Below are 26,745 nucleotides of genomic sequence, written 5' to 3'. Positions count from 1 at the left end.
AGATGGAAAATAAGTTTCATCTCGGCAGGGGTCCCTCTGCATGTGCTGAGTTTGTTGCTGATTCACACCCTCCTGAGTGATGTGGCTTCTTTGCAGAGTGAGACAAACAGCTACAATCCAGCCCTTGTACTTAAAGCTCACTTCAGGCCTCCTTAATAACTGCAATTGCATTTAATATAAACACTTTAGTGAATCTAAGCAATGTGCTTGTGTGGTTGGGGCAGCAAACCAGGAAAGTTACAATGGTTTTCATTAGGGGCTTCTAATTTGTCCATTTTTTCTGTTCCTTACAGTATCTATAACACTGTTTGAATTCCATCCCAGAGAACACTTTCCTCTCAAACTGCTTTAGAGGTAGTAGAAACCGCACAAAGTAGAACTGCATAACCACTTTCCTCCTTAAATCATTTCATGTTTTGCAGGTCCTATAGAATGCTGTTCAGGAGAACAGTCGCTCTGGGACACCACACATCCCATTTTAAATAATAGTCCAAGTGTTGCCTGGAGGAATATTAGTAATGTTTGCCAATTTTAAAAGGTTTGTAAAAGAATTTCCCATTATAGGGTTTCACAAAGCAGCCATTCCAGTATCATTTATGCCTTGTTATGTTTCAACATCTCTTTAAGTTTATGTGTAATTTCTAAAACAAGAAAACACTTGCTCCAATACAGACCTTCCAATCATTTCTCTATAAAATATTTTACTCCAAGTGAGAATACTGTGGCATTTCTGATGCCTCCATTTGTTTCAACTCTTTGGTTCTACTGAATCATTAGCATCCTCCAAAGAGTATCAGGACAGCTGCCTGTTTGGCCCATAGCGGTCTGGCTGCAGAGTTAGCGGTGGGAAGGGCTTGTTAGGCAGCTGCTGTGAGATGCTCTGGCCTCCTGGGATTTGTTCATGACTCACAAGGCAAGCAGACTCCCTTCAGCCAACTGCAAGACCAGCCTAGCTGAGCTGAGATTGGTACCAGTTTTGGAGCTGGAAATCAGTGGCTAAAGGATATTTCCTCTGCACAGTCAATCCAGACACGTAGTAAACGCTGGCTCTTGCAGTGGTAAGGCAGCTGTGGCATGAAGGAGAAAGGCCATGGACACACCCCAAACATTGCACTGCTTCAGTGCGATCCACATGGAGACAAAGGAGGATGCATGACTGCTGCGGACAGGCAGAACAGATGGGGAGTGGGGCAGAAAGAGCCCAGCTGGATTTGTTGATGCACAACTGGATCTGCAACTCTGGCAGATGTCAACATCAGGACCCAGCTTATAACAGGAGTGAGTGTAAGACAATAGGAGAAGCCCAGATGACAACATTGATCTCGTCTGCACCTCACTGCAGAGGCTGGCAAAATGTTTCAGGTTTAGAGTTACTAGCACTGAGCACCTGTACAAAACAAACTTTTAAACTGCTTCTGGAACAGGGGTTGAGCTTCTCCCACTCTGACTGCCTCTCTGCTTTGCTGCCTGTGGCCTGGTGCACTGAACACACTCCAGGCTAGAGGGTGCTACGAGCTTGAGTCTTCTCGCGCTGAAGAGGAATTCAAATTCAAGGGTCTCCACTCTTCCCCTGATCACTTCCCAGGTACATAACTGTAGTGGAGGACAATGCCTCTTTTCTTCTCTACAAGAAAAGTAAACAACTCAATATTTTGGAGTGTGATCTTTTTGGTGTGAAGTGTTCTCCAAGTATGCCTTGCCTCTTCTGGAATTCAAGAAACCAGCATCAAGTTTTAGGATCCCCCTCAGTAAGAAATAAGTGTCCAGCGGATCAGACTGCGGAAAAGCAGCTTTACCAAGAAGTGGAAATCAAGGCACTGAGGGAGTATTAAGCCAAGGAGTAGAAGGGGTCTAATAGATCTATTTTACTTTTGCTGGAGAGCGTAGTCCTTGATCAGACAGCCAAATGCAATGTGCCCACACCTCACTGCTGCTGATTCCCAGCTGCAAAGTAAACTCACTTCCTTGAGGACTTGAACCAAGGCACCAGCCTAACCACTGGAGCAGCTGTGGCAGGAACACACTCTGTGCTGATGCCTAGGGCCTATAAACTTCAGTGCAGAGACAAAGCAGAAAGCCATGGGCAGTAATATCTTAAGCAACTTAATTGAGCTTTTCCAGAGCTCATTTGTCAGAGCCTGAGGTCTTTAACTGATTTGTCCTGAGCAGAAGGCATCAGTGCTGTATGAAAACATTGGAGATATTTTGAAGAGTGTAACCACAACTTGTAATAGATACCACAGCTGTTTTTCTGTACACAAAACTAAGTTGAATCTTCCACATTCCCCAAAATCCCAGACATTTGCACTCTGTGGGGGAGCTGTGAGAACTGGGAGTGTCATCTGCATGCATTCACTATGAAACAAGTGTAAGGTACTGTGGTTGCATGCCGCCGTTAAAACCAGCAGTCCTCAAAATCCAGAGGTGCAGGAGAGGGAACAGAATAGACATAACTGCAGTTGCTTGGAAACACCACTTTATGATAGAAAAACACCTAATAAAAACAACGTGACAGTACATACACAATAGTCAACACTGGTATGAGCTGAAATCACGAAGAGGATGGGTGACAGCAGGTCAGGATTGTCTGCTTTAGCACTACATCAGCTGCGTGTGTGATCTTGGCAGAAGTTGTGCCTTGATTTCCTGTACCATGAGATGGAGAATCGTATTTCCTTATCTCTTGGTACTCTTGTAAGTCTTAATTAATTTATGCTCATAAATCACTGTGAGAGTTCAAGTAGGACTATCCATTTACGGTGGACCTGAAAATTATATGATCATTTTTTCTAATTGACAGAACACAGCACAAGGAAAATATTTTGTCAAGTGAGAACCTTAATTATAAGATTGAAGAGAAAACATCCTAAACAACCTAATAGAGAAACAAAGTGCTAGTTAACCACAGAAAGGCTTTACATGTCCAGAGCTGGAATTGTGACTTGTGCATTTATGGCCTAGAGGCATGACAGCTTTCTGTCAAATCTTATACATGTTGGAATAAAATAACAATAAACGTAATGCTAGGGAAGAATCCAAAGACTGCTGTAGACCTAAAGGAGAAGGAAGTGTCTAGCAGAGCTCTCTGTGTCTAGGAAATGTTTACTTGACAAATATTTAGCAGGCTTGGAGGTATTTTTGAGGAAAAAAAATGGCATGGGTTCATGTTGATGAATGTTTTGCTACTGATTAAATCTGAGCCTGTATAAACTGTGCAGTGACAAAGAAACCTGAGACTGTAATGAGGAAACAGTTGGGTAGGATGTGAGAGATTGAAACCACAGATATTGCCATCCCCAGGAGAAATACCTTGTTCTAAGGACTGGAAATTAGTTTGGGACTATTGGATTCCATTCAAGGAATAAGTCCTATTATGCACAATATCTCATAATCTTTACCCCAGAAATTACCTTGAAAAGCCAAATCTTGTATTGCAATAATTAAAGGAAAACATATGTGAAACAAGACACCTATTTCTTGTCTGGACTTTCATTAGCCTGTCCAATATGAAACGTCAGAATGTCTCCAGTCAGTATAGATCAACTTCCTTCTATACATCCCCACATGGAAAATGGCTTTGAACATTTTATAGACACAGGATTTCCAAGGCACTCAATTTTGGTTGTGCAAACTGGCCTCACCCTTCAGTATTAGTTTATTTATGTAGTTAACCTTCTTGATGCAGCAGTCCTACTAACTTCACTGAGACACTGTATTCAAGCAAGTCCCTAAGTTGTTGTTGAACCTTATTGCTTGGCACGTTACATTTTAACATAGAGGCCAAAAGTTTAGAAAAGTGGTAACCTAAAAATTAGTTCTCTGGCTTCTGACTTGGACCTTTACTAAAGCAACACTAGCCGTGCAACACTTTTGGACTTCATGCTGCTAATATAGCAGGTTCACCCAGTCATCAAAGCTAACTCAGCTTTGAAAATTATTTCTAAGTATAATGGAAAAAGAACAAATAACTTGTTGCGGTACATTTATGTCTTTCCAGGGTAAAAGTCTGCCATACTTTGAGTAATTTCCATTGGGTATTAATAAACATTTTATTGCAACACCCTTAAGCCATGTTGTATATCCCTGCTCAGCAATGTTGACACCCAGAGGTCAGGATTGAGTGAAATGGCCTAGATCCCACGAAAATACAAATTGGATTTGTGGTCAACCAAAATTCGAGTTTCATACATGCACAGACGTAATTGGCCATTGGAGTTTTTTGAGTATTTCCTTGCTAAGGCTTAATTTGTAGCTCTGGTGGCAGTTGCAAAATTCTATTCTCTGTAAGAAAAACAGTTATACTGATGTAAAAAATGCTCTACCTGCAACAGGTAAGACTGTGATGGGTACAGCTTGAGAAGGGCAGGCTCTGCCTGGGTACTACTCTACTTGACAGTAGAGAGCACAGGGTAACCTGTGTCACCTCCTTGAAGACAGAGCAGAGGAATCTATTGTCAGGGAAATTCACCCTGCCCAGTTTGCAAAAGTTGGAAACCCCATAAGGAGAAGAAATTGATGGTCAGAGCCATTTCTATTGGTTCCCCAGAATCTTCCTGATGGGACTTCAACTGATAGAAAAGAGCTGAATGGTCCACGATTAAGCAGAGGCATCTCTGAGAAAGTTAAGAGTTCACTGGGTAGCTTTTTGGACTCGGGGCCTTCCTGTTTATGCTCAGCTATCTCTGTCTTCATCACGTCTGACATTTCGAGCCTGCAAATGCAGATTACATTAGAGAGTGGGAAATGTGCTGTAGAGACGTGCTCATTCTTTTCACCATTATTTATTCCAAAATTCTGTAAAATCTCCAGGTTTGTACAAATAGTCTGAGTATGCCTTTACAGGGAGAAATAATTTGGTTGCAAAACAGATTTTTTTAATCAAACATCAGTGAGACATGCACCTAACTCCTTCAAGTTATGCTGTGATATCAGAACTTTGCGGTTCATATTCCTTGTAGTTTGCCTCTGTTCTTCCTCTGGAAAGGCTGCATTTCCAAAGTCACTCAAGGTAGTCTGAAATTTTAAAATAGATCAGTCCCCAAAAGGGAGTGAGAAGTGTTCAAAAGAGCCAGGCTCTCTCTCTTAGGTAGGGCTTTTGCAGACAGTTGGTGTTAGTAGAAAAAGGCTGGATCCAGATGCTGTGCCATGGCTGCTGACCCTGAAATATCCTTCAGTCCCTTGCTAAAAATGTGTACTGTGTATATTTATTGCTCTCCAACTGCTTTCCTTTGAGCGTCCTTGGAGCAGTCTGGCCCTGGAGCAAAGCTTTAATTGCTCATGTTTCTAAGTGCTCTAAAATCCACATGTGTATTTTAGAAATATTTTCAGAGAGAGAGAGGGAAAAAAAAAAGGCAGCTAAATGGTTTTAACACATTTAAAACCATTGTAGGAATAAGGAGATGGAGTGAGAGACTGGTGAATGTAGCTATGGGTTGATGGACTCAGGCTTAAATCTGTACCAACAGTTACTTTGTTTTTTGATTCACAGGTGAAAATAAGAAAATACTATAAAAATAAGATTAAAAAAAAAGATTCTATTTGTTTCATTATGTGTCATTTGAAATGTTCCTTGTACTCAAATTCCATTTCAAGGTTTTGCTTTTCCTCATTTTCAAACACCTTTAAATGAAAGTGGAAACAAACTAGAGAGGTCTTGAAAAAATGCTAGTTTTGTCTGGACAATAATAAAATTAAGCAGCTGGACCTTATAAAAATTGTTTCTATTTTTACTTTTTGCTTGAACTTGGCAGATATTTTTGTTCCATGCTAGCGACAATATTGCTGGAGACCAATAACCAAACAGGCACTGTCTTTCCTCATAACACTGTTGTTCCACCTTGGCTCTAGTGACATCCTTAGTCCTGCTTTCTGGGGTTGTTTGCTCAGGAGACTCGTCAGGCCTCATAGCAAGAAGTCAATTTTAATACTTCTTAAGAGACTTCTCTTGAGGTGTGTGGATGGGGAAATTGTCAACAGAGTAGAGCCTGGAGTAGACGTGGGAATGGAAACTGAGGGCAAATCAACCCCTCAAAAAAACTAGGGCTTCACATTTAAAAAAAAAAAAAAGGAAAAGACTAAAATTCTCTGGCCTAAGTAGGCTGCTTCAGAAGCAATTATGCTGGAAAAGAAGCTTGAATAGGGCTTGCAATACAGGTGCACCAAGTGCACAGTTTTGCAAGAAAACGTCTCTCTTTCCTGGTGAGCTCAGGAACAGACAACTCATATGTCTTTACTGAGCATCCAAACAATACTGAGCATCTTTTCCTTTTCTTTACTCTACAGGTTGTTCAGGGAAAACAGCCCAACAGAAAATTTCCAGCCGTCAGTGCTCACACAACTGGAGTCTTGTAGAGATTGAGGATCATAAGAAAGCTACACTTTGCTAAATTGCTACATCACTGCAGGGGTGTTGGACTAGATGATCTCTAAAGGTCCCTTCCAACCCCTACTATTCTATGATTCTATGATTCTATGATTCTATGATCTATATCCAGAAAACCTTCTCTATCCTCCCAAAACATCCCTCAACTCTGTTGATTTTGGTGAAAAACAGAGAAATGGGAAAGTTTGATTTGTGCAAAAATTTTCAAGATAATTTTACCAAATTTTGACCAAAATGTGCTTCATCTGTAGCAGGTACAAGAGATTCAGCTGACATAAGCTGCAGAAGAGGTAGTCATCCAACCACCTGTGTTGCTGCAAGAAAAAACTCTAAGTCTCTGCATCCAAAATCTCCCAGGCCCAATCCAGCGCTGTGCTGAGCACAGCCTGGTTCAAGGTGCTGAGTTCCCCACACTTCCACAGGCTGATTTGAGCTTCCAGTACCTCCCAAGAAGAGGCACAGACATGGTGCTGCAGCCCTGAAACCTAACACATTCTGCTTGTGTTCCCCTCTATTTAGTTAGGAAAGTGGTAAACAGTGCAGAGATTAACCTTGTAACCTCAGCTAATTCACATTAAGTTAGTAAAATAGGGTAGAATCTACAAACATTCAGCGTTTGTGGCTTTCTAGGCCTTTTAAGCTCATTTTTCTGCAATGCAAACCTCCCTCTCCAATGATTTGTTCGGCTTTGAGTCCTCTGAATTCCAAGTTTTTATGTTGTTACAAGCTTTCCTTTACTGTGTCTGTGCCAGCAGGTGCATGAACTGAAAGGCCTGTGGCAATGTGCATTTTATTACTTCCAAACAGACTGTTTTTTTCTGATTCTTACAAGTTCTGGAGTGAATACTTGATATTTGGCTATTAAAGTTATAAGAGCAGAGATACCTCACACCTGAACTTGTCAAAAAGGCTACTGTGTAATTGGTATTAGAAATGTGTGTGCCAGCTGGGGAAGCTGCACATGTGGAAAAATATCCATTTTAAGGAATAAAGAGACATAATAAATTCTGCTAAGAACAAGCAAGATGCTATACCCAGGATTTCTGTTTGCATCAGAAGCAAACGGGTATTAACAAAGCAAACGGGTCTATGCCCCTACCAGGTCTTACTCACGAGGGGTCCTCAGGTCACTCTAGTGTTGAGAAGAGGAAGGTCCAGGCAATGTCTTGGAGCTGTCATTCAGCAAGGAGTGAGCTTCTCTCCATCAGCTCAGAAGGAGCATCCCTCTTTGCTCACAACATGTTTCCCCCTGTGATGCTGCCTGCTGTTTCTGCCTGTTTTCAGTTACATGCTCTGATTTATCTCTGGCAGGAAATGTACATGAGGGGATGCGTATAACCAGTCAGACAGGGCCTTTGAGAAGTCAAACTCTGGTAGCTTCATGAAAAAAAGATGACTCAGTTGGATTGCCATTGAACTGTGTGTACACAGCCCTGTGCAGGAATATTTCTGGTTTCTATTTAAACATTCCAAGAGCAGTGGAAATCCATTTACGGGAAATCAAATAGCAGACAATAGAGACCTACCTCAGCAGGAAAAAGCACAGTCTTTTATTTACAAGGAACTAATTCTTCCAAGTAAAGGGGAGCACCAGATGTAGTGACAGACTCCCTTTCCCTTCCTGAACAACTGCTAAATGGGACAGACATTTCACTGTGTCAAAATGTTTACATATAGCCTCCCCAACAGGCAAACCTACTGTTACAGAGAGCCAGAAGTGAGCAATAAATAATACCACTGACTTTCACCTTGCTGCAAAAGCTTTCATCTCAGAGGACAGGAAATCCTTTCTGACACACTTCACACCTTGAAAAGAATGCCTTTGCATTAGTAGGTGGGAACTGATACAAACTTCAAGTGAAGTGTTGATGCACAAGGGAACCTAGTCCAGAGACCATTTATTTGCATCCTTTCTCTATTAAAGGATGAGACTTGTGGAACTTGTTCCTTTAATAGCCTGCTCAGGAAGCCTTTACTCCTCCTTTTTTTGGAAAGTCCTCAGGAAGAGAGCTGTGTTTTATTTTGTGCCTGCTTCTAAGGGTCTGTTGTGTGCAAAAATAGATTTCAGTTTTCATGCTTTAGACCTTACAAGTTGTTCACATCAGACAATTGTAGAGAATAGTCTAGCCGACACTTCTGTGGCCTTTGTGGCCTGTTGATGCTCTTGGCAGGCTACAAGGCTGCTGCTTATTTTCTTCAGACACTTATCCTCTACCAAATCTTCAAATAAAAGCATTGCTACAAGCACTTGTTCTTCTGAGTTCCTCTGTGACAGCTCTTCTGCCTACAGACTTTTGTAGTCTGTGATCTGTCTATGTGTTTAGCTTTATAGCCAGCCTAATTAGCTGTTGTAATAAGGATAATTAGATAATTAGGATAATTTGGATAGCACTATATGAGACTTTCCAAACCTCTCTTCTGGAGACCTTTGTCTTTGACACTTATCTGATGTAACTGAAAACAAAAAGTCCATATATCTCTGAGTATGATTGATGGGAGACACTTAACATCCAAGCCAAAGGAAGAGCAGAGAACAAGTAACCTTGAGACATACTCTGTTAGGACACAGCTGTAGCACTGAACTCACACCGTCACAGCTGAAAGACAGATGACATGATAGCTTCCTCTTACCTCAGAGATTAAAAAATCAGGACTTGTATCCTCCTGCTTCTACCCTGCTGACTTTTAACATAGGATATTAACAAAGAGGGGAATTCTCTCTCCCTTAATGGATGCTTTCCTGGAGGACATACTCTAGCCAAATACAAGTTATAAGCCACAGAAGAGGAATGGCTAAAAACTCTCTAATTCCACAGAGAGGCTGAGACTGCGAGAGCTCAAGCTTCTCTTGTCTGTAAATCGATGGACTTTCTCTTGTAACCGTTTTCTCTCATTCTCTTTTCCCTGTAGTTCCTAATCTAGCTGTTGTGAGAATGGAAGCAGGAACAGCAGTGGAATCATAATTGCGAAGAGTGGACCTTTGGCGGAAAAATTTGGAAACAATTTCCTGTTCCTGATTGTAACCACTGACCAGTTTGCAGGAGGTTAATATCCTGAATTGCTTCAAGAGATAAAGTCTTGTCCAATGCTCAGGGAGGACTGAAATGCAACATGCAGTCTCCAAGTGGCCAAGAAGACCAATGGCATCCTGGATTGTATCAGAAATATTGTGACCAGCAGAACCAGGGAGGAGATTGTCCCACTGTGCTCAGCTCTGGTGAGGCCATACTTCAAATACTGTGTTCAGTTCTGGACCTTTCACTACAAGAAGGACACTAAGGTGCTGGAGCGTGTCCAGAGATGGGCAACAAAGCTGATGAAGGATTTGGAGCACAAGTCTTATGAGGAGTGGCTGAGAGATGTTTAGCCTAGAGAAGAGGAGGTCACTCTCTACAACTGCCTGAAAAGAGACTGTAGTGAGGTGGGGGTCAATCTCTTTTCGCAAGTAATGAATGAAGAGGTAAGAGGAAATGGCCCAAAGTTCACCAGGAAAGGTTCAGATTGGATGTCAGGAAAAATGTATTCCCCAAAAGGGTTGTTAGGCATTGTAACAGGCTGCCCAGGGAAGTGATTGTGTCATCATTCCTGCAGATATTTTAAAGCTGCATGGATGTGACACTCAGGGACATGGTTTAGTGGTAGATATGGCCGTGCTTGTTTAATAGTTAAACTCAATCATCTTGAAGGTTTTTCCAACCTAAACAGTTCTATGATTTTATGATTTAAACTGGGAATAAATAGGGAATTTGAAAAGAACTAAGTGGGGAAATGGACATCAAAAGCCCAATTGAATTTCCAGCATTCATGGGAAAGGAATGCTCAGCAATAGTTGGAGCCTAGGCTGAGGCTGAAAAATATATAGGACCTATTAAACACAATGCATGTTCATGGAGAGAGAAACAAATGTGAAGGCTGATAGCTAATGAAATTTCCAGTATATGAAATGACAGGACGATTCAGCATGGAGAAGAGAAGCCAGACTGAGCTATACTATTTACTGCTCTGAGCTGCTCCCAGGAACTTTCCCCTCTAACCACGCTGAAAATAGAAAAAGCTGACCAGGGAAGTAGAAGGGGCTTCCAGACAGAGCATTACATGGGCACTCCTAAGGACAGGTAAAGATGAAGGTGCAGAACACTCCTCTGTACTGCAATGTGCAGGCCACATCTGGAGACAGAGCAGTGTGGAAGGCATCACAGCTGGGAGGTGAGATAAGACTACACAGCCCCTTGGCCATCATAGCACAGCCAGTTGGCCAGGACTAATCCTAACAGCTGAGTTACAGAAAAGGAATTGAGATGAAGCTGAAACACCAGGAAGTCTCATGAGAGCCTGCTATTCCTAGGTCTACCTGGAGGCATAGAAAGAAAAAAGCTTTCCCAAGAAATTAATTTATTGAGGTTTTAAACTGTGCATAGGCAAGGATCCAATCTACATAGAGAAAACATGCAAGATTCATGCCAAATACATGCTGAGTTAAAAGACACTATGTGCTGGAGCTCCTCCAATCTTCAATATACTAGACCTGAAGGGTCCAGGCAGCACTCGTGGTAGAAGTCTCCTCACTCCTGCCTGAAGGCTGGTCTTGTCCAAGTGCCATTCTTTGAAGAGAAAAGGCTGCATTCCCTCTCACTCCCTCAAAGCAGATGAATCCAGGATTTCCTGGTTAGGAAGGACTAGACGTTCTTCAAGACAAGCAAAAGTCTTTGGACAAGTTTAAAAGCCAAATCAGTTCTTAACTTCTTCTAGTAGTCTCCTGGGTTCCTTAGAGTTACTATTCTGTATAAATATATGCTTTAATTAACTGGACTGATTGCCCAAACATATATTTACTGCTGCAATGCCAGCAAGCTTCCTAAAGAAAAGCCACAATCTGCTCCTGAATTGTAGTTCAGTGATTTACATTATATTTATGCTCTAAGATCAATGTCTCTACTCCATTTTTTCCATTAAATCATTCTTGGCTTTTGCATATAACTGACTCTTGCAACAGATCTTACTCAGCACTGACTAGAGCCACTCAGGACATTTTTACTTAAATAATATTTCCTTCACAAGATTGAAGTCAACTTGGGTTGTTTTGTAGTGATGATGACTTTTCTCACCAACATTTTAAATGCTTTTCAGCAGAAAAAAATAAATATTGTGCATTTTCTCTTCTCTGTTTTTCAGCTGTTTGTTGACATATCATTCAGTCTTCCAGCTGGCCTTTCATAACCTATTGTAGAAGCTGTGTGGCAGTTGCATTTTAAGATGAAAAAAGTAGGTTCATAAGGCAATGAAGCAAACGGCAAAGTGGACACAAGCACACAGTGCAGTCATCAAGAGAGATGACATATGACACAACAGATGGCACAGGATGTGATAGTTGTTTTACAATACCTGCTATAACAGCCATTATTTTTATCAACTATTATTTTATTTCTAAATAAATAAAGGCAGCTACTACTCAGCAATGATTGAAACATCCTGTCTTTTCTGGATTATGTTTCCTATCCATGTTAGTATATTGTAACATTTGGAACAAAATAGTACTCATAAGTTGGATGAACAGCTTTTGTTTAAATATTTTAACATTCTCAGTGAAGTCAAGAATGGCTGTGTCTCAAAAAATGATGTAAAACTAATAAAAGCAACATAAGGATAAATGTATGTGAGAACTTCTCTTTTTTTTTTTTCCCAAAAAAGATGTTTTTTTCTGAATGTATAGATCACAGAAGAAAATACTCAGAGCTTCTTTTCACTCTGGCTCAGAATGAAAGGAGAGTTTTCGATTTTGCACTGGTGATGAAAACTAATAGTTGTACCTATATATAGAACTGCCATGTTCATACAGAAGTGCAATGTTTTGTTGCTACTGGATGACTTGTCCTATTTATGTATCCAAGGGACTGATGCAGCCCCTAGACTGAGGTAGACCTGTTATGATTGAAGTTTGTGTCCTCAGGAACAGCCAGCACCTACTTCTCTTTTCAGTAGTTAAGGTTCATCTTTAACTTAGTTTCTTTAGGGCTGAATGTTCCTTTCAAAATACATGTTATTAATATCCATTATAGGTTTGAGTATTGCTGTTATTTCTGTAAAATCTACTGTTTCTGAGTTTTGTCCCACAATGACATTGCCTGGCAACAAATTACATAACACAAAAATAAAGCTAAAATGCAAAGCATGTCCTTTTACTGGCTTTAAATTTGTTTCGTTGAACTGTCTTGTTTGCTTTTTTGGGATGGTTTTTTTTTCACATTATGAGCCAAGGGAGCCAAATCTCTCTGTCTCCCTTCCCTGACACTTTCGTTGCTCATACAGTTTTATCATACTTGCCCCCTTCCTGAAAAAAAAAATGATGTTAAACAGTCTCATCTCAGTGATCTCTTTTCTAGTTCCTTTGTTATTTCAATTACCATTCTACAGGCTCAGTGTATGAAGGATGCTTCTGAGATAAGTAATCAGGAATGCACATTAGATCTGGCTGGAAATCTGCTGTATTTTCATCAGAATGATGAAAATTATTTATGCTGGAACAACTTTTGATGTTGGGACACTGAAAAAATGGTCAGATGCATTTTTTAATTTGGAGTAACTGAAAAAAAAACAATGGAGCTATGTTTTGTTGTTTAAAATTAAATAAGATACTTATTTCATTTAGTAGATACATTGTATTTATATTTGCTATCAAAATTAAACATTTCCAGATGACTAAAAAGTAGGTTTGGGGAATCTAAGGAGGCTTTTTTCTAGATAATCCCTTCAGGATAAAAGTTACATGCCCAATCGCTTGTCCATTTCCGATGGGGAAAATGTCAGTATATAGTTAATTTCTTTCCCGTTTGCCCACATTACAGCATCTAGGTAAGGCAGTACCATTAATTTTATATAGTTGTATTACAATAGTCTTTCGTATTCCATCCTACCTCCAGCTTCATGTATTGTTTGCATTTTGATTTTGTCTATATATTCCTGCCTTTCTATTGATTTTAAGTATTTCTGAAGAAAGTGTCAGCTCAGTAATGAAAATCATAGAATCACAGAATCACAAAATGGTAGGGGTTTGAAGGGACCTCTACAGATCATCTAGCCCAACCCCCTGCTCAAGCAGGTCCACCTAGATCAGGTCACACAGGAACATGTCCAGGCTGGTTTTGAAAGCCTTCAGAGAGGGAAACTCCACAACCTCCTCGGCAGCCTGTGCCAGGGCTCCCTCGCCTGAACAGGAAAGAAGTTTTTCCTTAAGTTTAAGTGGAATATTTGTGTTCCAACTTTTGTCCATTACTCCTAGTCCTATCACTGGATACTACAGAAAAAAGGTACACTCCAGCTCTCTGCTGGAGCATGCTTTGACCTGTTAGGGCAATATGATTTCTATCTGTATTCTTTTGTTTATGTGAGTCTCAGGAAAATTTTACTCTCTGATCCCACAAGTACTTGTTGCTTGTCTTTACTCTTTAGGGTGAGTCACAGGCCATGCACTTTCCCTTACAGGAGTCAAAGACATCTGTTTGCAGTGTTAGTTCCTTAGTCTCACAGAGTTTCCAACCCCTGCCCTGCTGTTTGCCAGTCAGGAGCAATGTCTCCCAGTCCAAATACCTTCCCATGGGTCTATGGTGCCTAGCAGATTGTAAAAAAGGTCTCAAAGCAGACCTCAATCTCAGGTGGTTGGGCTGCAGCTCTCAGACTGTGAGGACCAGCCATTGACCCCGATGGAGGAAACCTGTCCAGTGCTGGGGGCAGCAAGGAGTGGCCATTGCCCGGACAGCAAGCACAATCCTCTCCTAAACCAAGGCAAACCTTTGCCAGTTTATGGCTATTAAGTTGACACTTTGATGTCACAAAACTCAGCAAGTCCACCAAACACCCTGAAATTGAAACTATTGACCTTGCAGAAATTATAATGTTATTAACTTCTTAGGAAGCAATGAGATGTCTTGGTGTGGCAGATAGACAAAGCAACTGATGTGTGGACAAATGCATCATGAATTACAGGAAGAAACCAAGGCCCTAAAGCTATGAAGTGACCAGCATTGAAAGCTCCTATGAGTTTTGGAAGGAGGTAATTTTGTCCAGAGCACAACAGCATTTGACTCATTTGAGTCATTTTAAGAGGTCAGACAGCCCTTGCCAGGCTGTTCTCCTTGAGCTGTCAGACCTGTGGAGTTCTCCAGGTGTTATTAATGCTGAAAGCTTTTTGCTTGGACTAGCATAGAGAGATAGGGATGTCTCCTGGGAAGTTAAAAAGCTGCTTTGCACATAATAAAAGATGCTTTAATACTGTCCCGTGGAGATTCATCTTGTTTCTAATCTATCAAAACTAATTTGTGCCTCAGGGGCCTTTGGACCATTGCCCAAGTTACCTTGCCCATCTCTCATCTTAAAAAAAAGTAAAGTTTGGTACCATCATCATTTCATAAATGAAGCAGATTGATGTAAACAACTCTGTAAGTTTAATGGGGTCCATACGTACAAGCATTAGTCCCATTCTGACCCCATACCCTAGACTCCTACTGACCTGGGGGTTAGGCTTGTCTGAAGATAACATGAGTTTCTACACCAGTCCCCGGATTTATTCAAGCTTGTATTGACTTTCAGCCTGTCTGACTAAAATATATATGGGGAAGGACAGATTGCTTTCTGCACCAAGTGCTGTCTAACGGAAGTGTCTGCTGAGGTTTTGGTTCTGGGCCAAGTTTCCTGCTGTCTAGCATTAGGACTTTGGCAAGGCAGTCTGGGCCCTGTCACAAAGAGAATCTATAAAAACGTTTTTTCCTTGTCATCACACATAATTAAGGACAATGGTTTAATCAGGCTGCTCCCACTTAATTGCACTCCTTTGCGTTAGCAACCCTGGACCTGCTGTTTTAAGTAGATCCAGTGCATTTGTCAGAGTGGGTCAAGCTGGGAAGGTGAAACCTCATTGGAGATATGGAGAAGTCCATTATTTTATAAGGAAGGAATGTGCTCATGTCATAGTGTGTTACAAAATAACCATGGTTAAATGCAGGAGGAATTGATTGCTGTGGTACTGGAAGCAGTCAGCTTTAAACTCTGGTAGCTTGCTGTGGTGGTTTAAGTGACCACGTGCAGAGCTGAAACTTTCAGAACCAACTTTGGGTCTCAATAGGCACTTTTGATTGATTGATGGTTTTATTTTCTTTTAAATAATAGAGAAATAAAAAGCATTTGTAGGTACCTTGCACATGAAAAATATCCCTAAAAACTCAATACCTATTTTTATTTTAAAAATATGCCAAATAAAACCTCAACTGGGAGGCCATGAATGGGAAACCTTTGATCACTCACAGTCCAATTGCTCCAAAAACTTTTTTGCCAAGTACTTTTTCTGCAGCACTCCTTGGAAGTCACCATTTTTGTACCCTGTCAGCTCATGGCATAGGAGATAAGAACATTTTCCAGCATTGTGGAGGCTTAAAATGTGTTTAGTTGATAGCCAGGGGGATCCTACTGAAGCACTCAAGCAAAGCAAACTCATAAAAGGAGACAATCCTTCCATTGCTGAGCCATGGTGATTTCAACAGCTTGCAGTAAGTGCTGCAGAGAAGCCAGTGAGCAGACCCGATATCCTGAGCTCGTTGTGCAATGATCCACTCAATTCAAGATGCATTTTGCTCCAGCTTCAGCTTGTGAAGTACAAGCCAGTACAAGGTTGTTATAGGAAAACCAAGAACAGGTAGGATAGCTGAGAGAAGCACATTGGCTTCCCAGTGCCACTCACCGTGTCCTGTGTTTTTGAAATTCTCAGGAGTGTGTCCTAGAGACATACGGATATAAATTGGCCTTGCACACATGTATGGTCATTGTGGGACACTGAGGGCGTCATTGCAAGCCTGTTAAATTAGTTGCTATGCAAACCTGATCATTGAAAGATTATACTTTGAAGGATGCAGCCAGAGACGTTGGTGCCAGCAGTAGTCGAATGAGATGCTTGCCTGACCATTTTAATAACACCAGTTAGTTGCTTATGATATATTTTAGCTAGCTCAGCCATCAAGAAACACAGGGACTAGTTGGCATCCAGGCATGAGGTGGGCTAAGGCCAAAGTTACCTTCTTTCTTCAAGTATATTGACATTTTGTAGTCTATTAACAGCTGTTGGTGTCTGTTACTGTTCTTTACCTTTATCTGAGAGAGACAAATATGAGGAACTATCGCTTTCAATGAACAACTTCTGAATCCACCTGGAGCCACAGTTCCAGTGTTGACAACACTGTGATAACCAGTGAATCTGATATACAGAAGGTACAGCACAGACATCCTAAGAATCTGGAGCACCAGCTTTACGTCCTAGTGATAATCAACTAGACTTTCTGCTGTCTGAATGAATGGTTGCTTGAAAGACTATCCCAAACCCAACAGGTCTCACATGGAACTCTCAGACCTGTTGAACTAGATGATCTTTTGAGGTTCCTTCCAGCCCTTAAGATTCAGTGATTCTGTGATCTATGTGAATGTCTGCAGCCAAAGAAGCCTCTCTCCAGCAGTGCCCTGTACCAGATTTTGCAGAGAGGTGAAAATAAGACATGTCTGCTTTGCAGGGGTGGTTTTTCATTGTGACACATCCCACTCTTGATTGTCCAGGCTGTCATCTTGTGCATGCAATTAGCAGCTGTGGCATTATTGTGTTCATTTTAGCCAGGTCTGGATTCATAGTGAAAAGGTGGTGGCATGAAGATAGCTTGAGACTCTTGTCCCACTGTTGTCTTTGAATGATCATCAGTGCTTCTCTTCTCACGGGATGGGATGGGCTCTGCTGTGGCACATGTGCAGGTTTCTATCAATTGCAAAGGACTGGTCCTAGCTGTGTTCTTCCCTGTAGTGTCTACTTAGGCCTCAGCAGTTTTTCAAAGGTTGGAGGGCTGGTGGTGAAGAGATGCTAAGCTGACCTGTATGCTACCTGGCTTGGCTGACAGTCTACAGTGTGATTCCAGGCCATGGACCTGTTTCACATGAGCTGGCTCAGAAGAGGTAAACCATATCCAATGTGATGGGACTTACAGATATTTCAGAAATACACTGCTAGCAACAGGACAAGGACGAAGTTGGAACACAAAAAGTTCTATTTAAACATAAGGTAAAACATATTTCATTGTGAGGGTGAGGGAGCCCTGGCACAGGCTGCCCAGGGAGGTTGTGGAGTCTCCTTCCTTGGAAGTCTTCAAAACCCGCCTGGACGTGTTCCTGTGTGACCTGATCTAGGTGACCCTGCTTCTGCAGGGGGGTTGGACTAGATGATCTCTAAAGGTCCCTTCCAACCCTACCATTTTATGTTTCCATGATTCTATGATCCTCATTCTCCCCTTGTTGGTCACATCAAGTTATTAAAAGTCATGCCTGCCAGTGGTGTTGATTTCTTGTCCATGATTTTGGCCATCACCCACTGGAAATCTCTTTCAAATTCCTACCCTAACCACAGATATTCACAGGAGAGGAATAAATAATTGGATTGGCCAGAAATAGGAGCCTGGGAAATCAGCAGTGGAAATCCCCTTTTGGCAACTGCTCTGTCTGTGGATAAATGCTGAAGGAGAACTGTGCAAAGGGAACATCACTGCTGCCAGCATTGACCTCCACTGGACATTCTGTACTGAACCATATTTCAAGGACAACTGTAAACATCAGCCTCCTTCAAGAATGTCAGACACTTGACAGCATCAGAGAGGATTTACATCTAGGCAACATGAGAAGGATCAGCTGAGGAGATGGTCCTCTTCTTATTCCAGGACTGCATTCAGGCTTACTGAAAGGTTACCAGTGTTAAAGTCCAAGTATTCACAATCCCACATTGTCCTGATCTTTTGCAGCATAAAGTCTGGTGCATGCATTTATTTTTGCAATGAAGCACAATGGAAAGCCAAGAGCTGTTATGGTATCTCACCAGCAGTGAAAATAACTCTCCATAGTATTTCCTCAGTAAAAAGAATGAACAGGTGAGCCAGTAAATTCATGTAATTCCAGCTGGATCTTCAAAATTACATGACAGGGCTAAAAGTTTTGGATTTTTTTGGGTCCAAAGAGCAAAGAGAAGTAACTCAATTAGTCACCAGGAGACAGGATGGAAATCCCAAGGTCTGAATTCTCTTCTGCCTCTACTATTATGTGCTCTATAATCTGTGGCAAGTCAATTGATTTGTTCATTTCCAAGTTTATCTTCTGTAAGATGGTAAGCTTTTCTGAGCAAGGATCTGGATCTCATTCAGAGCCTTTAGGTGCTACTAAAATACAAAAATACAGCACTGAAACTCGTCAGAGATCCTGTTCTTGCTCTGTCTGCAGGCAGTCATACCTCATCATAGTACTGTGGATAAGGTTTGGATGTGACAGCAGGGTGTTTAAGAGCCCCAATATATGCATTTAATGAGATGATAATATAATATACACATACTTTATGGCTCTGGACAAAGGTACCTGCACGGACGGTCACAGGAGATATATAAGGTGCAAATCACAGCAGACAGGATTGTGACTGGGACTGGTTGCCCACTTTGCTAGCAGAAGCCTCTGGGAAGCTTAGAAAGCGTCTTTTGCATTTCATGGCTTCTTGAATGAGGAAAGTTTAGAATTATACAATCATAGAATTGTTTTGGTTGCAAAAGACCTTTGACATCTTCAGGTCAAACCACTAACTTCACATTGCCAAGTTCATCATTAAACCATGTCCCTCAGCCTCTCATCTACACAGCTTTTGAATATCTCCAGGGATGGTGACTCCACCATCTTCCTGCGCAGCCTCTGCCAATGTCTACTCTCTCAGTGAAAAAGTTCTTCCTAATGTCCAATCTAAACCTCTTCTGGTTCAACTTGAGGCTGTTTCCTCATATCCTATCACCTGTTACTTGGTAGACCAACCCCTACCACACTACAAACCCCTTCCATGTAGTTGTAGAGAGTGATCATGTCTCCTCACAGCTTCATCTTCTCCAGACTAAACAACCCCAGTTCCCTCAGCTCCTCTTCACAAGGCTTGTGCTCCAGACCCTTCCCCATCTTCATTGCCCGTCTCTGGACACATTCCAGCACCTCAGTGTCCTTCTTGTAGTGAGGAGTCCAGAATTGGACACAGTATTTGAGCTGTGGACTCATCAGTGCCGAGTACAGGAGGACAATCACTTCCCTCATCCTAGTCACACTATTTCTGATACAATCCGGGATGCCATTGGCCTTCCTGGCCACCTTGGGCACACTGCTAGCTCATATTCACAGAATCACAGAATCTCAAGGACTGGAAAAGACCTTGAAAGATCATGTAGTTCAACTTCTCTGCCAGAGCAGGACCTCCTAGAGTAGGTCACACAGGAAGTCACCCAGGAGGATTTTGAATGTCTCTAGGGAAGGAGACTCCACAACTCACCTGAGCAGCCTGTTTCAGTGCTCCATCACTCCCACAGTGAAGAAATTCTTCCCTGTATTTCTCTGGAACCTTTTACATTCCTCAAGCAGATCTACACACCCACCTAGTTTGGTGTCATCGGCAAATTTACTGAGAGTGCATTCGATGCCCTCATCCAGATCATTGATAATTATGTTAAACAGAACAGAACTGATGACAGGTAACCAGATGGGTACAGTTCTATTCATCAATATTCTTCAGGGCTCTCTCTCCTTTGGCCCCTGGAAGGATATGGCTATAGACATAAGTGGTAAAACCAGTCATGTTCTGATGAGGGACAACTGTTTCAATAGATCAGTCCTCTCATGCACATCCGTTGCAGCGTGGTCAGAATTAGTTTTTGCCAACCAGTAAGCTGTAGGCAAAACTGACCCCTGGAGAAGAGCACACATCTGAAAACCACTGGGTACCACCTGGTTTGTATAAAATATGTACATTGCAGGACATGGGTTTATCTGCTGACACTGTGCATTGTGGGAAGGTTTGACTGTATGTTATTTGCCTTATGTTGTTGACATTTCCTGGGGATTCCTCTTTTGTTTGATGAAAACCTGTGCTTTTGAGGAAAGAGAGTCAATTTTATACCTACTAGTCCTAAGAAGGCCTCAATGACTTCAATGGCTAAATTTCATCCTGCCTCAGTGTTTTGGACTCTTCACTTTAGAAAACTCATTTGGTTAAATGCATACAGTTGTGTTACTGTATGTGTGTACTGTTATCATGTGATGGAGAGTAAAATCACAACCCTACTGAGCCACAGAGAACCAAGAGAATCAAATCGAGTCTACACACTTTACAGTATCATTCAGTTCCTGAAGCCAGCAGCCGATTTCTTACCTCTGAAAAGCTCTAAGGTTATTCAATATATGACTATCTCTTCAGATTTGTTTTTCTAATGGCAAGTCAAAACATGGTTTCAATTTTGTCAGAAAAAGTCCTATTTGCACAAGTGTTTGCAGTGGAATTTTATTGTCTTTTCCCAGTTGGATCAGATCATTACATTGCATTATGCCGAAGTTTGTGCTGTGTATGCTGCAGCCAACACTGGTGGGCAATGAATGCACCTTATGTTCCGCACATCGCTCTTCCTTTTTCTGCTTCACAGTCACTGAGGGAAATGATTGGGGAAAAGCCAGGAAGACTTCTTAAGGCACGTTTCCAAGCCAGGACCTGGGATGTGGCCAGGTAGCTTTCAGTAACATGACAGGGAGCCAGTTTCCCACAAACCATTTCAAGAGCTCACCCTCCACCTTCACAGTCCAGTTTCATCACAGATACGGAGGATCCATGTACACATACACCCACACAGAGAACAAAGCAGGACAGCACATGGCAAAGCAATCAAATATAAAATATGGACATTCTTGAATTTCATTTTGCCTCAGTGTTTTGGACTCTTCCCTTTAGAGAATGTATTAGGTTAAATCCATACAGTTGTGTTACTATCATGAACACTCAGTCTATGATCCACACATCGGTCTCTGACTCTTTTTTCTTTCATTTCTTTTCTTTTTATTTTCCCGTGAGTCATAAGAATGGGTTTTTATTTACCCACCAGCTTGTGAGATGAGAATTTGCCTCACAGATCATCAATTACTCCCATCACTTCTCCAGTCCCCTTATCAGCAAATAAAAACAAATCAGAGGATTTAACCACAGTGAGAGAGCCACTGAACGTGCACACACTGTTTTTGTTCGGGGATTTATGAACAGCAATGGTTCTTTCAATGGGAAACCTTTTCCTTCCACCAAAACAGTCCCCATATCTGTAGCACTACTCTAGTGCCTAAGTAACTGCTTTCTGCAAATGCTTTGTCCCAAGTAAATCAAAGAATAGATTTCAAATTGAGAATGACAAATGTATTATGAGAAATTTATTTCTTTAGAAAATAGTGTCCAAAAATAGACCAAAATCTCTTTCATAATCTAACCATAAAGAGCAACTTGCTGATCTTTCCTTCTCAGTGGAACATCAACACTGCACAGCAGAGTGCAAAATTGTGCTTTCACAATTCAGCAGGTTACTTCCTTGGCATGTACTCCCAAGCAAATTATGCTTTAAATTCTATCAGCATCTAGTGAAAATAAAATCAGTTTCTCAGTTGACTGGCCAAACAGAAAAAATACGTTTTCAAATCACCTTGAAATGCTTATGATTATTATTAGTTTTCCCACTAAAAGATAGATATAAAAAAATCTTGTACAATAATGTATTTTTTTAAATTCTCCTGAATTTTTCTTTTATGATAATTTTATTAGCTTTAGGGACTAGTCACAATTTTAAAAAGTAAAAACCTCTATTTTACACTATGTTACTGCAAAATTGTACAATTTCTCAATATTTTCTCTGTCAAAATTTAGTTACTATATGAATTTGTATAGTTTTTGTCATCACAAATAAATGTTTTTCAGTGGAAATTGGTTTGCCTAAGATGATATGTTTTGCTTAGCATCTATGACATGGAGGAAGGAGACAGAATTTTGAGTACTTAATTATTTCAATATTTCAATTAAAAATACTTTTTCATATAGAGATTTTCTAATCAATTTTTCCCAATTTCTCAAATGAATTTGAGGAATCAATTAAGTGTATCCCTCAAAGACAAATTTAACCATGAATTAAACATGTACTCACAAATCCAACCCATTGCTGTGTCTAAATAAACACGAAGTTCAGCAGCACAGCTTTGGTATACACACTGCTCTGAGCCAAAGCTCTCACTAAAATATATTACTCCCTGTATAAATGACAACAGTAAGAATTTTTTAACCTCAGTTACAATGCAAAAACAAAGCAGGAATCCCTTTTCCAGCCCTTACCATGTTAGATTTATGATCAAAAATACGATGTGTCTCTCAACAGGGGGAGGTCACAGAATGGTCTGAACTAATATCGGAGCCTGTGAAAAAATACATTGTTTGGTTAACCAGTGTCACACAATTAGGGAATGCTCAAAAATTAATTAGTCATACACTGTAGCCAAAATGGCATGTTTCTCTAACCATGGTATATTTTATTGCCTCTTGAAGCCCTGATACTAGTTCTAAACAAGATGTTTTTAAGTCCTATATGACTTTAACATGGTGCTTTCTTAGAGAAAAAAAAAAAAAAGAAAGTTTTTCAAATCTGGAAATGATAGAGTTCCTAAAACATCCAGAGCAGCTTTAGAACAATTACTTTTGTCTGCCCTGGTCTGTATTTTCAAAAGCTTTTGGGTCAGTTTATCTTTCTCCTTTTTATTATTTTTTTTTAAATTTAACTAAGATGCAGCTGTGAAAACTGGATTCTTCTTTTGAACTCCTGTATTTACATTTGCTTCTGGCAGCCCTGAGGAAATGTGATTGTTTTAAAGCTTGCTGCAGAGTTTAAAAGGTTTTAATGCAGCAGGCCAAAAGTAACGTGTTCCACAGTTCAGTGGATTTAGAGGTCCATACTGACTTATCTCTGTCTGTGATGATCAGGTGAAGCTGGGGTGCAATTACAGCATTCACATGCTGATGATTCCTAGTGATTAAGGCAGTTAATAAAAAGATTAATGAATGAAATGTTTTTGAGCTTGACCGGACCTTCCCCAAGGTCAGGATTATTTGTCCACAAGACAATGCTTCTGATCAGTCTCAAAGGTTTTGGTAGACACAGCATTTATGTAATTAACCTACATTTCAAGTTAGATGGAAGATAAGACTGTTTTGGTCACGTACCAACTAACACATTGGTCAGCATAACACATGAAAAAACCCCACCTCCTGACACAGATAATTCTTACTGCAGAACTACCATTGCCACAAGGCAAACTGGTCACACTTATGGCATGAATGTCAGCAGCCACTGGTCCCAGGTAAGTGTGTCTCTGGGCAGAAGCAATGTCAGTCTGCCATCTTGTTGCCTTTGGGGGCTGGAGCACTCTTGTAGTTTTCAGCAGAATGTCAAGTCTTATATCTTAAAGTGAAAAATAGTCTCAATCCCAAGCAAAGAAAGGTTTAAATTGAGCTTTAATCTGCTAGTTAATGCAAATCAACACCAGTTCATTTAAACACTATCACCATATGAAAATGAACATACTTTGCTGTTGAACTAAATGCCTTCAGTTTGCTCCAGAGAAATACTTAGGCACGTCCCTTAATGCTACATGTGTAAGTAGTCATACAGTGGAGCTACTCATCCACCAGGAATGTCCCTTTGGTACACTGCTGGATCAAGAAATCAAGTGACTGCTGGTGATAGGTTATATGTTCAGCACAGGTGGTATTACGGGCAAACACCTGTTGCCTTTGGACCACTGAAACTTTGATCCTATTTGACTGTGCCTTGTAATCAGTATCACTCAGCTTCACATGTGCAGGTCCAGCGTCTGCCCTGCTGTGAGGTGGTGGGAAACACTGCCACAGAGTCTACAGCTGCTTCCTGCAGAAGGAAAACCCTTGGGATGACTTTTCAAAAGGTATTAGGCTAGTAATACAGGTGAAGAAGGGCCATAAAATGCTATAAAGATCAACATAATTTCTACAGTGTTCAAATAATTGACTATCTGTGTCCAGATCAGCTTCCTCTTCTGGTTTGCTTTATTGATAGTAGAAAGAGATTACATGCCAGGCTCTCTTTCGTCTTTTTTTGTCTTAATTTTCTTTAGCTGGAGGATCCAAGCAAAATCTGATGGCCAAGACATAAAGATGTGTTGCATCCTACAGCAAGTGACTGCTCTGCATACTCTGGCTTTTGTGGTCCTAGTTACAAGTGGTGTCAAAAGCATGGAAGTTCATAGTGAGGAGCTCTGTCTTAATTCCAACGGCATCTCCTCATATTCAATTCCATGAGCTTCTGAAAAAGTGATATTAACCTTTATTGAAGCAAAGTAAGGTGACTGGCACTTAAATACTCTTTTTTTCTGTGTGTTGATGCAAATCAACTAGATCCAGTGAGGATTCCCCAAAGTTTTCACCAATGTAGCTTTATTAGCTGTGTGAATTGTACAGAGAAGAGTTACTCCAGGTGAAATATACATACAATAGCTCTAAATTTTTTTAGGATTCAAAGTACTTTTCTCTACGTTTTGGTGCTTGGAACAGGAAAAGTGCCTGATTGTTGACAGGATCCATTTTAAGTCTCCTCGGTACAGTATGTGCCTGGCTTAGCTGGCCTTAGTGTCACTGAAGAGGAATGTGTGTGGGCCATGGACTGCTTTCATCAGCAATATTTGCTGATCACTGTGGTGCTTACAGTGGCAGGAGATCACAGCACTGCTGCTTTTGGGGATATGTCAAGGAGCATTTAGGAGGTAACTGTCCAGAACGGCATGCTCTGATGTGTGAAAAGGCAGGGGAGGAAGCTGAGTTATTATCAGCCCCCTTTATTAAAAGAAAAAAAAAAGATTTTCATAAGAAAAGTTGTCCCAGGTAGAGCGATATGAGAAGCCATGGTCTTTCTCTCCTACTATGCTTAGCTTTCTATTCCAAAGACTATCACCCTGTCACAGAGAGGTCCCAATCTATCAGGACTCGGGCTGATCATTTCAGAGGTTAAAATACAATTTCGTTCTCCAATGACGGTGAAGAGCTGAGTAAAATCACTGTAACTCAACAGAAAATGGAGCAAGATCCTGCATTAAGTATGATAGAACTGAGTTCACAGGCAGCCTTTATACTTGAGAATACAAAACAGAAATGTCAATTTAATATTTAAAATGTTTCTTCTTAAAAGACCTTTTTTTAATGTTTGTGTAATCTAAATCTAAGAGGAAATAAGGACACTGGAAAAGAGGAGACACCGCCCCCACCACACAGCTGCCCTCTGTAGCTCATGCTCCCTGTGAGGAGAGCTGCATGCAGCGAGCAGCCATAGCCATGAGGTGCACCACAGCTTGCACCTGAGGAGCAAAGCTCTGGCTCAGCCAGCCTCCTCAAAGTACGCATTTTCCTCACGAATGGAAGCTGTGCAGAGGTCATGGGGATCCCAATCCCTCTCCAAGAGTGGAGTGACTAAATCTTTTCCTTCTAATCAGTATGCAAGAGGCCTGTTTGATCTCTTGTTTGTACATGATTTCCACTCATCCCCTTCCAGAGGAACTTGCTGTCCTGTTGAAGAGAGCCCTCCCTCTCAGGGCACAGCACAGACCCTTGGTGGGTGTTCCTCTGCACATATGTTTCTAGACAGCAAGTTTGCCAAAGAGAAGTACATACTTCCTCCCCCACTACTCTTATGTGTTAGATTGGGGGTTTTGACAGCTGCACTGCAAGTTCCTGTTATTGGCAGGAAGGAGAGACTGACAGAGCATGGAAATCTCCATCTTGGATGTATAACTTCTCTTCCTTTTAAGATATGCAAAACAGACACCTTAAACTAGACATGAGCCAGAGCTGAATGCTTAAGATTCAGATTTAGCTTTCCTTTGGAGTCTAAACCTTTAGTTCAATCTTGTTTGACAGCAAGATTTGACCTGGCTTTAGGACACACAAGCAGCATCCATCCCAGCCCTGGAAAATCTTTGCAATTTCTATGTCAGCAGCTGGGAAATGACTTGTGGGTCTCTTCCAAATTGCTCACGTGTTTTCAGTACCTCCCTGTTGGTTCCTGATATTCTCTTCCCTTTCTACAGTGAAGGATCTCTTGAGTCCTCAATAGGAGGTTTGGAAGACCCTGGAAAATCATGTGGTGGCAATTTCTTATTTTTCCTAATTTCTCCTTATCTCCTCATTAACCTTTAATGTTTTACCCACCACTTATCTTCTGTTTTGGAAGATGTATTTTTGCAGGCTGGTCTTGGAGATAAAAGAGAAATTAGACTTTCTTAATGTTCTGCCTTAACTGTTAGTTATTTGATTTCTTCTATTGCTTCTAATTGGACAACTTGAGAGAGGTCCAAAGAATTTCACTTCCTCTTGCAGTGTCTCCACTTCAGACACCCAGAGATGACTGTCTTACCACTCTGCAGATCACTCCTTCTCCCTTGCGTTTTGGCCAAAATAG

Source organism: Colius striatus, chromosome 8 (assembly GCF_028858725.1).
Source record: "Colius striatus isolate bColStr4 chromosome 8, bColStr4.1.hap1, whole genome shotgun sequence".
Taxonomy (NCBI): Eukaryota; Metazoa; Chordata; class Aves; order Coliiformes; family Coliidae; genus Colius; species Colius striatus.
Note: the sequence above shows the minus strand (reverse complement) of the source record.